The sequence below is a fragment of the Vicia villosa genome, unplaced genomic scaffold (genome assembly GCF_029867415.1).
Source record: "Vicia villosa cultivar HV-30 ecotype Madison, WI unplaced genomic scaffold, Vvil1.0 ctg.000800F_1_1, whole genome shotgun sequence".
NCBI lineage: Eukaryota > Viridiplantae > Streptophyta > Magnoliopsida > Fabales > Fabaceae > Vicia > Vicia villosa.
In genome coordinates this window covers 597,395-612,136 of record NW_026705355.1, presented here as the reverse complement: position 1 = coordinate 612,136, position 14,742 = coordinate 597,395, and positions in this window count along the sequence as shown.

The following is a 14,742-nucleotide window of genomic DNA, read 5'->3' as shown; positions in this document are numbered from 1 at the left end:
TTATTATCATTTTCAACTTAATTGTTAGAACTTGGAATCACATGGTTGTTGAAAATGGAATAATTGGGTATGAAGAGGGAGAGGAAGAGAGAGATGATTAAAGAGAATATAATTCAGTGTTAGAATTTGCATTCAGCTTGATTGATATACTCAGATATTTATACAAAATTACAATTGATTGGGACACAATTATCAAAATTGAAAAATTAAAACTAATTGTTTGTAATCGTTATGCAAAAGTTGTAATCAGTACAACTGTTTGAATTAATTAAAATGAAACATAGTGGTAACCAATTACCAAAATGGAATAATCGGTTACACTAGTTCAAACAACTAAAATTAGTAACATTAGTAACTAGTTACCAAAACGTATTAATCAATTACAACATTTGAATTATGTGATTTCTCACAACCTTAATCTCCACCCGCTGTAAATGTTTTGATTAAATATGAAATAAAGTAGGATTAAATATGTTTTTGGTCCCTATAAAATAGCAAATTTTGTTTTTAGTCCCTATAAAAACAAAAGACATGTTTTGGTCCCTACAAAATTATTATGCACGTAGTTTTAGTCCTTACTGTTAAACCAATGTGTGTTTTTGAATGATTCTTTTGGAGATATGTTAAGAACGTTTCAAAAAGTTTCTTGAAAAAAAAAATAAACTCAAAATTTGATTTTTAAGTCGAGATTTTCATTATTTTTATCATTATTTTTTGAAATTTAAAAAATTCATATTTAATTCATGTCATTCAAAAAATTCTAAAATTTGGTAAATAAATACTTTACAGTATTCTAAACATGTGTAAAAAAATTATTAAAAAAATTTAAAAATTAAAGGGTAACTAAACAATTTTTAAAATTTAAAAAAATAACAGGGACTAAAAATGCATGAAATTTTTTTTTTTAGAAGGACCAATCATTGAAGGAAATTTTTTTAGGGACTAATATTAAATGTTGATTTATTTATAGAGACGGAAAACTTATTTAACCCAATAAAGTATGTGTACAAAAACATTGGAGATGACTTTATCTCGTTTTCAAAAGAAGGTAATAATTATAAATTGACTTAATTGCGACTTTGATCCCCCTATTTACCCACTTTCTTGATTTTGATCCCCCCACTTTAAAAATCACTATTTTACTCCTTTTTTAAAGTTTTGTGTTTGAATTTAGTCCCTCATTCAATTTGGTATTTATTTTCAGTGATGTGACACAAATAAATGATTACATTATTATATTTGACCAAATAAATTAGATTAACAAACAAAATAAACAACCCACGAAGAACCCTAAGTTGTGATAGCAAGCTTCTCCAAATATTATGTGTTTTGATGAAGACAACATGTGTGCATTCATAAATATCAAGAAAGGATGTATCAAAGTTTGTACTACTCAAGTATTAAAGTCAAAGAAAATTGTCAAGATACAAGATCACTTGAAGACTTTATGAAGCTCATCTTTTAAATAGGTACAAACATGTTTTTATAAGAATAAATTTAGTGCTCAAAATCATCCTCAAATCATGTGCATTTTGGCTTGTTGAAAAATCTGTTTTTCTAACATTTTCAGTCTGGAAATCGCTTTCCTATAAGTGGAAATCGATTTCCTCTGCGTGCCTGTTTACGGTGATTTCCGGTAAACAACCGCTAGTCTTCCAAACTATGAATATACTTTGGTTACTCGCAGGATCGACTAGATTGATCCTAGGACATGTATCGAAAAGTCGTCTTTTAAGATGATTTGGTTCATGTTCTCTTAGTTTTTATTCTTCTATAATGGGATGGTGTAAATCTATAAATAACTTGCGAAATAAACTAAGTAAATATATGACGAAACATAAACTGGTTAGACAATAAACATAAATAAACTTCGACGAGAATATAAAGGGAATGTAAATTGCTGGGATGAAAAAGACTTAACAAAAAAGTAAAGGAATTTAAAAGATACTTCGATTCTATAATAGAAATACAAACATATGTTAGGTGTTGGTGTTACACGTACCTTTCTAAGCGAAAACTCTTTCTCTTAACGCTTGATACTTGAGTGATTTGTGAGTAATTTGTACAAAAGGAACACCCTGGATCCTGATACTAAGACCCTTATTTATACTAATTCGACCCTAACGGTCCTACACTAACGAAATGCCACGTTGCCCACATGCATGTGCTTCGAATCCCCGGGGCGCCATCTGTCTTCGTTGATTTAAACAGAACATTTTGAAATTCAAAACTTCCCGCTCGAACCTTATTCGATACGTGGCAACGTGTTCTTCGTGAGAATGTATCAAAATAATTTAAGTTTAAACACCCTTGTATATCGAAGACCGCTCAAGGCCTCGAAGACCACCTATATCGATTCAACCTCGATTTTAGGAATCTTCATCACAAATAACATTCTCAAAAATAGCCATCCAAAGCCATTCTCTCTTCAAAAACTTAGATCTTCGAAGGATATATATATATAGCGATCGAATTCTCAAGCTAACAAATTGCCCCAAATAAATGCTTGTTTCGGAAAACCACGAGAAATAGGCGTTTCTTGTCATTATGAGATTTCGATCTCTTCGTAACCTTTTCAGTTCCAAGACTCTGAGTAACGTCATAATCATTTATGACCTTTCTTTCAAAGATGTCTTGTCATTTTCAAAAACGTCCCTTCAGGACGTGCGTTCCCACGTCTTGACATTACTCATGATTATTGCTCCTAGATACTAGGAGTAAGGCTAATAACTATTCGACCGTCAGACGAGTGAATCAACCACTGACGCGTGTCTTATTAACTCTACTAATAAAATAATAATAAAAATAAAGATTTGAAAAGTTTTTGCTAAACCTTTAAATATAAGGGCTTCACCGTTCCGAATACTTTCTTCTTCACGCATCATCGCTCTTTTCATATCTCTGAACGCAAACATAAAAAACCCTTTTTTGATCTCATCTTTATTCTTGAAGCAACGCATTCATGGCGTCTTCTAGCGTTCAAAACCCATCAACGGAAACTACAGAAGCTCTTCAACCTGTCCAAAAACTCCAACGCCCTACACAAGTAGGAAATCAACAATACATTCTAGAGCCAAATCTGGAAGAATCTCGTGCTATTTATGCTTCCCAGGTAATCATCCCTTTCCTTCTTTCTAAAAAGACTCATGCTTTTATGGGTCCTCTACCTGGTTGTAACAATCCTCTTCAGAACAAGTTCTTCCCTGTTTACTATAAGACTAGACCCTTAATTATCAAGAACAAGATAGACAAAGAGGGTAAACCACTCCTTGTTGAAAATACCACCATGGAAGATGTCATACCCCAAAATTTGCCCATCTCATTGCTCCTATTCAAGCTAATACCAGAGTTCAAGACTCAAAGACATAGGGTTTTGAATTCCCTAAAGAAAATCAATGAATCAAAGTCTCCAATAGATTTCATATGGCTTATTATGTTTCAAACTATCTCTATGGCAAAGTACAAGCTTCAATTCCAAGGATTGACCAGTCAATTGCTCAGAAAGTCAACAGTCGACTAGGTTGACCTAAAAGTCAACTGTGGTCAAAGTACAATCAAAACTCCTGCCTTTTTGTCAACATCCTTATTTTGAAGTATCATTCATCATTTGATCAAGGATTGATCATGATTCATCAAGGAAAGTTCAGAAATCAACAAAACCTAAAGTTTCTAAATTAGGGTTTTTTTGACCTAAAGTCGACTGAACTTTCACCAGCCATAACTTTCACATGGAACATCAGAAATTTTCCATCCAAAGCTCAATTTGAAGGAAATTTAATTTTCTACAATTTTGTCTCTCACAAGCCAAGTCTAAAAATGCTTCATTTGAGAGATATGGATCAAAAGATTATAGATCCTTTTTGAAAGTCAACCAAAAGCAGTTTTTTGACAAAGCCAATATCATCAAGATAAAATCCTCAAATGGAAAAAAGCTTCCAAAGTGGCTTGTAAAGGAAATCTTGAGGTTTCCAAAAAGTCCTAGATCTCTTTCATACCTTAAAAATTGAGGGAGATATGCCTTGTCAAAGTTGGCTAATTTTGAAGGGAAAAATGTGAAATAAAAGGCCTCAAAATGGATTTTTTTGCAAAGAGGCCCAACTTTTTATGGTCCAAACTTGTTTCCCAAGCTATCCAAGACATCCAATTCAATTGCCACGAATTTATAGGATTTATTTGATTTATCATGAATTTTTTATTCATTTAAAAGTGATTAAACTCAAATAAATCAAGGAAAAATCAAATATTTGATTTGGCTCTTCATTCCAATCATATCCAATCACAATTATACCTCATATACAATATAAAATCTTGCAAGGCAAGATTGGAAGAATTAAATTGAAATTGGGCAAAATTAGAAGGTTTTACAAATCATATTTCTTCAAGATTGCAATCATGGATTTAATGAAGATTCAAGCCAAGTTTGTTGCCCTAATTCAACCTTATATATACATATAACAAATCCAGAGGCAAGGGGATGAAGTTACAAGGATTGGTGGCCAGAGGAACTCGCTCAAAAGCTTCAAATTTCTCTAAGAAATTCAAAATCGGTTTTGCAGTTGCAGGAGGATTCAAGAGCTTTTGATCATCAAAACGCAATCCTTGGGAGGTAGTGAAGCGATTCAAATCAATTCCCAAGCCTGAAGCCTCAAGAATCGTCACTTCTAAGCCACGGTTTGCATCAAAATAATTTAGCTTCGATTCCATATATACATGCATCTTTAACATGATTTGATATTGGATTTGTGTTTATCTTGAGGTTATGATGATTCCTGGATTGTTTGATTTAAGCTTCGATGCGTATACAGCGTTTCGCCATTATTAGGGTTCGTCCTCTTCAAAAGAGGGATTCTAGGTTACACGTGATTTCAAGTCCAAATAGCAGGTCTATTAGGTTCGTAATGGCGTATAGGTATGATCTAGGTACTTGTTTTTGGTTTTTTGTTGCGTTTTGATGCAGGTGCAAGAACCATGGATTCTGCTACGGATATATGGTAGCACAACCGTAGCTAATCCGTAGCCAGAATTTCAGCCTGGAGGGAGGAAGAAGATGATGAGGTGTCGCCACGCTATTGGTTCGTTTCAAACAAAGTTTGGCGCGCGTTCTGTTTGGAGGACGAATAGATCTGGTGCATGCTTGTCCACGTGAGTGCAATGCAACCTTGCTTCTCCACTATCAGATTGCTACCTCTTTAGATCCAACGCACCAGGAGGCGCGAGCGCGTCATGCACCCTCAGGGGTGTGCCACACAGAATCCCAGCTAAGTTTTTTTAAATTTTTTATTTTTTTAATTATATAGTTTTCTTTATTTATTTGTTTTATTTTTTTTATTTGTTAAATATTTATTTTTCTAAAAACTTTTTATTTATTTATCAAAATTTATTTTTTGTTTATATTGTTTATTTTATTTTTATCGAAAGTTCGATTTTTATAATTTTGTTAATAATAGTTATATTTTAAAAAATTCAATTCTATTTTCATAAATCCTTTTAATCGATTAAATGATTAGGATTTAATCCAATAATTATTTAATTGATATATTAAATCGAACTTTCGACTTTTCTTTAATTTTGGGTGTTATTTAAATTATTGATCTTTAATCTTATGGTTTTTTTAAACCCTGATTTACCCCGGTAAATCAGGATTATAGATCAGTTAATGCACTAACAATTCTCTTCTTCGTGCCAAATTTCCAGGGTTAACCGAGATCCTTTAGCCACGCGCCATACCAGATCAAAAAGCTAAGTTTCTAATTTTTTTTTGTTTAATCCTATAATTATTATATTTTGTTTTGGTTTATCTATCTAATCGAACTTTCGATTTCATTAACCTTTTAGGGTTTGTCTAAAATCATTTTATTTTTATTTGCCCTTTGGGTTAGAATAGGGTTTGTGTCAATGGTCAATGAATCTGTAATACACTAACATTTCTTTTCTTTGTGCCTAATTTTCAGGGTTGACTGAATCGATGAAAGCTCGAATTTTGTGGTAACCCTAAACTTATCATCTATTTAATTATTTCTTTTTTTGTGGTTTGCCCACAAACCCTTTTGCCTTATTATGTAACTGCTCCGAGGTTGTAATAGTAATTAGGGTTTAATTTTGCTGCTTTATTTTCTGATTAACTGCGTGGTTAGTAATTTAGGGCGTGAAAACCTCGAATTAAATTTAGAATAATTAATTACAAGATAATTATCTGAATTAAATCATGTGATTGTGCACCCACACACCTTTAAAGGTAACCCCTCTTGTTGCCTATTGCCTGTTGCCTTGTTATTTGCTGCCTTGTTTATTACAGAATAGTCAAGTCCCTCGGATACGAGGATGCCTCAGCAAATGTTGCCCTCAGTTCATTCTCATCACTAAAGATCATAAGTCCCTTCGATGCTGCCTTCGATTATATGATCTCGTCCCTCGAGGTTGCCTACGATATGATGATGATAGTCCCTTTCGATTGCTGAGGCGTCCTCATTGGTTGCCTAAAATGACTATTTTATCCTTCCCTTAGACTACGTGCCCTCTTTATGGCAGGGAGAGTCTTATGGCGAACGATAACTTCAAAGACCCTTCAACCTCCAATAAAATGACTTCCTACCCTCTTATGGTATGGATAGCTCTGAAAGTCTAAAAGAACTTTTTTAACTTTAATGGTAATTACCTCCTAATTGCTTGCCCTGGTTTAAATCTTTTTTATCCTTTTTATCAAAAACCTTCAAAAAGGCTACACTTATTTACAAGCTAAAGTCCTTATTCAAATCTTTTTCTTTATTCACTGCAAACATTTTCTAACATTTCAAAGTGAGCTAAGCAATTAAGAGCCCATGGAAAACCATGGATGTAAAGGGTGCCTTAAACCCTCCCTTTGTATAAATTACCCCCCGGACTCAAAATTTCTTTTAAAGGTTTTTTTCTGTTCTTTTAGCCTTTCTTTAAATTGGATAAAATAAAAGTCGATGGCGACTCTTGCTTACCGCGACATTTTCTTTAAAGTCAGTTCACTGTATGATAGAAGGCGCTTCGACTGAAGCCGCTGTAGTTCCAGAAAAAATTAGGTTAGATTACATGACTAATTTTCTCAAAGTTTTTAGAGCGATCCTTTTAGCGAAGGATCCTGAGCTTTACTACGCCTGGTTGGCTAAAGTTGAGGCCAAAAAAGCTCAATTCTGGAAAGAATTATGGATTTACGACTTATCCAATTATCAAAAACAGGCTTAGAATATAACCAAACCATGTTAGTGGCCTCCATGTATTTCTAGGATGCTTCCCATAATACTTTCCATTTCCCATGTGGGATGGTTACCCCAACTCTTTTTGACATAGCCGCTATCACAGGGCTTCGACCAACAGGGGAAATCTTCGATCCCAACTATATGGATACCGATACCATACAATTTAATGAAATTAAGGCCGCTTTCACTGCCTTCACCATGAAACACCATGACAAAACAACCGACGAAGTATCAGACGAAGAGCATATCGCGTTTTTGGCACTTTGGCTTTTGAGGTGTGTCTTTTATTCCAGATCCCTTCAAGTGGATAAGAGGTATCTCTGTATGGCCAATCAAATTAATGCTGGAAAAAAGTTGAACCTGAGTCAACTAATTCTAAGGTATCTTTATGAAAGCCTTGGCGAATCAGTGGACTTCATCAGAGACTTCAAAAATAGATCTTCTCTTCTTTTCGCTGGACCCTTTTGGTTACTGCAGCTATGGCTTAATTCTACCTTTGATGCTTTCCTTACGAATAAAGGCATTATTGATGAGACACACATAGCCATTCGGAACCGAACAGTCGAAGGGACAAGACTTGCTCACTTAACTCCCTTAGAATAAGGAGGAAAACTACATGAAGCCTTTCGGGCATATATCATGATGTTAGCTAAACGCTACCACTTTAGTCCTTCGATGGCTCCATTTGTGAGAAGGGAAGTAGGTCCTGAATGGTTCACACGAAAGTTTCCTGTAATTTCTCCAGATCAACAAGTTGAATCAATGGCTATTTGGGAAGCTTTTCTGACTCCTAAACTATTGTATCATCGCCTACAGATGCCGAAGAGCCATTGTTGCCTTCTCTACTATCAACCCAATCTTGTTTTGAGACAATTTGGGTTGGTTCTTCTTAAACCCAAATGCATGTATGACAAAAGGAGCCATATGTGCCTACATACTATGCACTCATCTGAAGACAATTATGAGTCCAAAATTGCCAGATACGTTGGCATCACGACTCTTTCTCCTATCTCTTTCGAACCCGCTTTTTACTCTACTATAGATTTTTATCAGTGGTGGAAAGAATATTATGACAACCAGGTCTTTGATGCCACTAGATTTTCGCAAGAACTAACTGAAGCTTTTGTTGACGTGCAGGAGAGCTTCACAAAAGGTACTTCGACGCATATTAAAGAAATTCAAGCTTTTCAAAAATACTTTGAAACTATCTATAGACCCAACGATCTTAGTCTCACCGTTCGTGAAGCGGCAATTACTTTACGTGAAAAGTTTTCTAATAAATTGGATAAGTTGAAATTGCCCACGAATGTTCGACCTGAACAACGTTATGAAGTGGCTTTCAAACTATATCCTCCAAAACTCCCTCCACTACCTAGTGCTGACTTTGGTGTGGCTTTAAGCCCTCCTTTTCCAGACTGGTTTGTGTGTGGGAATGTTCCCAAAATTCTTTGCGAACAATCCAAAAAACACGTTGAACGAGTGGTTCCGACTAAGCATACCTTGGATAATTTCAAAGGACATCTTCATATAAGTCTCGAGCGCGTTCGTGTTCTGACTCCAATACCTGAAGGTTGGAGACTGGATAATATTTCGATTAAAACTCTCCCTCTTCATCTTTATACTAACTTATTTTTGTCTTGTTTATAGCTCTGAGTCGAAAGAAAGGTATCAAAGACGCTGTTGCACGTAAGGCCATTGCAGCTTCGAAAGGCAAAAAGGCGAGTGGTGTTGATTCCATATATACTGGCAAAATGCCAGTGGTGAGCATTCTTACCCTCTATTTTCTGCCTTTATTCTGAATGGCATCTAAGCTTTCGACATACATATATCCAGAATACCAAACCTCCACTAACTCCCAAACAGAAGGCTTCGACTACAGTGCCAAAATTGCTTCAGACAATGAGGATGGATCTCCCCCTCATACTAGACAAGCGGCGAAGAAAAGGCAGAGGGCTACCGTCTCTTCAGCTAGGGGAAAGGGATCTAGGACTTCAAAACCTGTGTCTTCAAGTGACAAAGTATTTTCAGACGAACAACCTCCAAAAGTAGCTGGAAATGCTCCTGTTGTCGAAAGTCACAATTCAAGCCCGGATAATATCCCAACAAAGGTACCGAATCTTGTCTTTAATCAATTTATTTGCACTTTTCATCTTAACTTTTAATGCTAAGTTTGAATTTTCCTGAATTTGTAGGATGATGTAGGCACTACTACGTCTGATCTAAAAACGTCAGATCTTCCTCCTGATTGATAACCTTCAAGGTAAACTTTTATGTTTCTTATATTTACCAACAATTTTCCTCACAGCTCCTGTTTGACATGTTGTTGTTTTTTATGGCAGGCACTTTCCAACGAAATTCTCCTGTCCTCTCTCTAGTTCTCGAAGATGATGAGCCTTCCACTGAACATACTGAAGGAACTCACTCGAATGATTCATCTCCAATAATTAATCAAGGTAATGAGATGGAAGATAATCCCCAGCTATCTAGTACTGGTGAAGTGGTTGAACAATCTACGGGAAGTGAGGAGACTAACCCTGAAAACAAAAATAGAGACGAAGCCTCCAGCCAATCTCAACCAGGAAACAAAGAGAATCAACCCTTTGGGACAATCGTTGTTCATGCAACTACTTCGACTAATACCCCTCATGTACTCTCTTCAGCTGAATTAGAGCGACTCTAGACTACTAACCCTGCTAGCTTTCTCAAGGCTATGATGAACGCGATGAATGTTTCGCCTGTCATAGATGGAGTTTCTTCGACCATCTTCGCGGATAGCAGTGTAGAACCTGATAACCAAAACCTTCTTCACAAAATAAAGGAGAAGTTTTTTGGAACTGATCTCATCGAAGCTCTGAGGAAGGATGCCACCGGCTGTTTCGGACTGAAGAATCTCCTAAAGAAGGTGGATTTGCTCAATGTTTCTTACGAGGTTTCACAAGTGATTGTTCCGTTAGGTCTCTTACTCGACCAACTTCAATCAGACACCCTTCGAAAGCAAGAAGTTAACCAAAATTTAAGTACGATGGAAAGCTGCTAATGAGTCATCTGTCAAAGTTGACACTCTAGAGCTCGAGCATTCGAAGTATCAGCAGGAGTATGAAACCTGTGGGACGAACATCAAATCTTGGGAAAAAGAGATTGAACGTCTTCGAGGGAAAGTGAAAATTGCAAAGGAACGTCAGGAGGAAATCCAACAACTAAAACGAAAAAGAGATGGATGAAGTGGTACAAGCGGGTATTCGTCATATCGAAATGGCTCAAAAGCTGGGGCCAGAGATCGAAGAGTTGAAGAAACAGCAAGCCACAATCGACCGTCGTCTGTCCATATTGGCTTCTCAATATTCCAACATGAAGAACAATCTTCCTGAAGATTTTGACTAATTGTAATAGTCTTTTAGAATGCTTTTTCGACTGTTTACCCTTCTTTTGTAATCGAACTCATTAACGAACATATACATCTTGTCTTGACTATATATTTTCATTATATAATATCACGAGCAATGTTTTCTCAGCCAATTTTTTATTCAATATATTTCTTTTCTTAGCCATTATAATTTCCTCGATAGCCTATACAGGCAACATAAATACCCTTTGCAGCCATTTCGCCTTTGATTTGATGTTCCAACTCTAGCAATCATAGTTAGTCAGTTAATTATGACTCAGCTTTTTCCAAAATGTCTAATTAAGACGTGCGTGTGCCAGTTTTCATGATTACATTTCAACTTCCGAGACTAGAAACGGCGGACTATACTTCTTCCCACGAGGATTGAACACGTGGCCCAATAAACTTCCCAAGCGTAACCACTCTCCGAGGCAAGTTACCTCTATATAAACCTTATCGTTCTTCGCCATTTTTCATACTTTTCCGATAACTTCTTCAACTAAACTTTCATCTTTCTTATATCTCTTTCTTGCCACAACAATGTCTTTAACCTTTAACAACATCATATCCGCTATTCACAAAGAATTCAAACCTTCGGCTGAAGAGTTTCATCAACATGGCGTTGATCTAGACAATATGTTCGCCACTTAAAACTTGGGGAACTACCTTACTAGTCTGGAGGGTCCGGTATATCCCAATATGCTTGCAGATTTCTAGATGCATGCATCCGTTCAAATGGACCCAGAGGGAAAAACAACTATCGTTTCTGAAGTTTCTAGGTCTCGCATCATCATTTCTACAAAGCTTATCTCTGGAGTGATAAGATGTGAGAATACAGGTCTTCTCTGTGATGACTCCTTCAGCCAGACCACTTCTGACGTTCTAAGGAACATTTTTGCTAACCCTGATCATGCTTTTAAAGCATTCCTAGGTAGGATCTGGCACCAACTCCTTGTTGGTAACTTTCGCCCACGAAAATAAAATCAGGAGAACATAATGGTGTGGGACCTTCAGTTCATGTTTTGTGCTCTGCAGAAACGGAAAATCAACATCCCCCTGATGATCTTCAAACACCTTATTGAGGCTGTTGTGACTTCTCGTCACGGCAAGCCTTTCTGTCTTCCTTATGGAAGACTCTTGTCCCACATGTTTATGAAACTGGGAATAGCACAAAGGCTACGTGTAACCGGGTCATTTGATGCTTTCGAAGCTGAAAGCTTACCTTTGCTAAATCTGGAGGATTTGAATCTTCGGGTTAATTGAAGGGATGTTGAAGATTCTGTAGGCTTCTATTTTATTATCTTTTAGTAATGCTTCAATGCTTATTTTGGCTTTTGTTATGTTAGCCTTTTTTGTAATCTATGCTTAGATATGTACGTTAGCCGCTTCTATCAATGAAATCTTTTGGATTTAACTAGAGACTTTATCATATCTTCAACTTTTCTCATTTACTTGCTTTGTATTGTGAATCTGTTAAGGACGAGGCCGTCTTGGCAAAATGTTCGCCATTTTGGCCATAGCGATAACCTTCATCAACTACGTTTTGGCAATCTTAACTTCGTACACGACTGGCTTGTACCTTTTTAGGTATTTTCCATTTACTTTTAAGATCCTACAATCTTCTGCCAGTTCTTCTATTTCATAAGAGTTATTCAAAAATACTTTCAAAATTTGAAAAGGGCCTTCCCAATGTGGAGACCATTTGCATATGGCTTGATTATTTCGATCCATAGGCAAAATAACTTTCCAAACTAAATCATTATTAACAAACACTTTACCTTTCACCTTTTTCTTATATGCTTTTGATATTCTTTCTTTTTGCCTCTTTATCATTTCCATTGCTCGCAACCTCTCTTCGTCTAAATCAACCAACTCATTCATCATCATTTCCCAGTATACGTTTGGGGGAATTTCTTCTTGTCTTTGAATTCTGACTGATTGCAGATATATTTCCACTGGTAGTACTGCATCGTGTCCAAATGTGAGTTGGAAGGGCGTGGTGTTGGTTGCTTCTTTAGGTGATGTTCGACAAGCCCAAAGTGCTTGGTCTAAAGTTTTATGCCAATTCTTAGGTTTCTTTCCTACATGTTTCTTTATCAGACCTATTATTACTTTATTAGCTGCTTCGACTTGTCCATTTGCTTGAGCATAATAATGTGTAGAAGTAAGTAATTTGAATCCCATTTCTTTCGCAAACTCTTGCATCTTTTGACCAGTGAACACCGATCCTTGGTCTGTAGTTATGCTCTCTGGGATCCCGAATTTATACAATATGTGTTTTTGAATAAATTCGATCACGGCCTTTTGGTCTACGTTGGCTAATGGTATTGCTTCGACCCATTTGGTAAAATAATCGATTCCTACCAATATATTTCTCTGATCTTTAGACGAAGTGGGTCGAATCTCTCCAATTATATCTAGTGCCTAACCTCTGAAAGGCCATGGCTTGATGATTGAACTTAATTCATTAGCAGGAGCATGTTGAATACTTGCGTGTACCTGACATTCCTGGCAACCCTTGGCAAATTCTATGCAATCCTTTAACATGGTAGGCCAATACATTCCATAACGAAACAACAACCATTTCATTTTGTGCCCAGCTTGATGTGTGCCACATGCTCCACTATGTACATTCGAAAGTGCTAGATAAGCTTCTGCTTCGCCAAGGCATTTTAGCAAGACTCCTTCAGGGGTTTTCTTAAACAATTCGTTCCCTATCAAGAAATATGACAAGGCTCTGTATTTTACTTTCCTTTATGCATCTGTTGAAGGATCTTTCAAGTAATTCACGATCGAACTCCTCCAATCTGTATCTGCTAGGGAATCTATGTTTAACACTTCGAACTCTTGCTCGTTGGCGAAGCCTAGTGGTGAATTCTCTAAATCTGTTGGAGACAACTTCCTTGCCATTACCTTTCCTCTTACTTCAATTAATTCTTCCAACTTTTCCTTCGATACTTTATACCCTGAAGCTAATTGTGCCAAGTCATTTGCTTCTTGATTATTTACTCTTGAGACGTGTTTCAAATCCACATATTCGAATTTTTTGAGCAGCCTATTCGTCATGACGAAATACATGATCAAATTTTCTTTAATACATTTGTATTCTTTTGTCAACTGCTTTATTACTAATTCAGAATCTCCTTTAATTTCGACTCTGGTTGCCCCCAATTCTAATAAGGCTTCAAGTCCTGCAAGTAATGCTTCATATTCTGCCTCATTGTTGGAGCAAGAAGACCTTCTATTTTGTACTTGAGTTTAGTTGGAATTTCCTCAGGAGAAATTATAAGTATCCCAACTCCACTCCCTTCTTTGTGTGTTGAACCATCAAAATATAATTTCCAAGGTTTCAAATCAACATATTGTTAGGGGTTTTCGACCACTGCATGGTATACAATGAAATCTGATACAACTTGTCCTTTCATTTCCTTAAGAGGTTGAAAGGTTAAAGAATAATCAGTAAGGGTTAAAGCCCATTTGCCAATTCGACTGTGCAATATTGGCTTAGATAGCATGTGTTTGATAACATCGAAATGAGATGAAACATAAACATCAACTGGCTTTATATAATACTTAAGTTTTATACAAGAGAAATATAAACAAAGGCAAAGTTTTTCTATGGCATTATACCTAGTCTCTGCATCATTAAGTACTCTACTTAAATAATAAATGGCTCTTTCGATGTCATTTTCATCTTCTTGTGCTAACATGCTACCTATTGTAGTATCGGAAGCTGAGATATAAAGTCTCATATGTTTCTTTCCATTTGGAGGTGACAGGATGGGTGGGTGCATCAGATATTGCTTGATTTTATCAAAAGCTTCTTGATGCTCAGCGTGCCATTCGAACCTTCCTTGCTTCAAACGGAGTAAGGGGAAAAGGATTGCGTTTGCCCACTCAAATTAGAGATAAATATTCTCAAAAAGTTTATCTTTCCCAACAGTGATTGCAACTCCTTCTTCGTGGATGGAGGTTTCGTATCCATAATGGCCTTTGTTTTATTTTGATTAATTTCTATTCCCTTCTTATGGACTACGAAGCCCAAGAAGTCTCTAGCCTGCACAAAGAAAGCACACTTAAGGGGGTTCATCTTCAAGCCATGTTTTCTCATTCTTTCGAATGATTGGCTAAGAT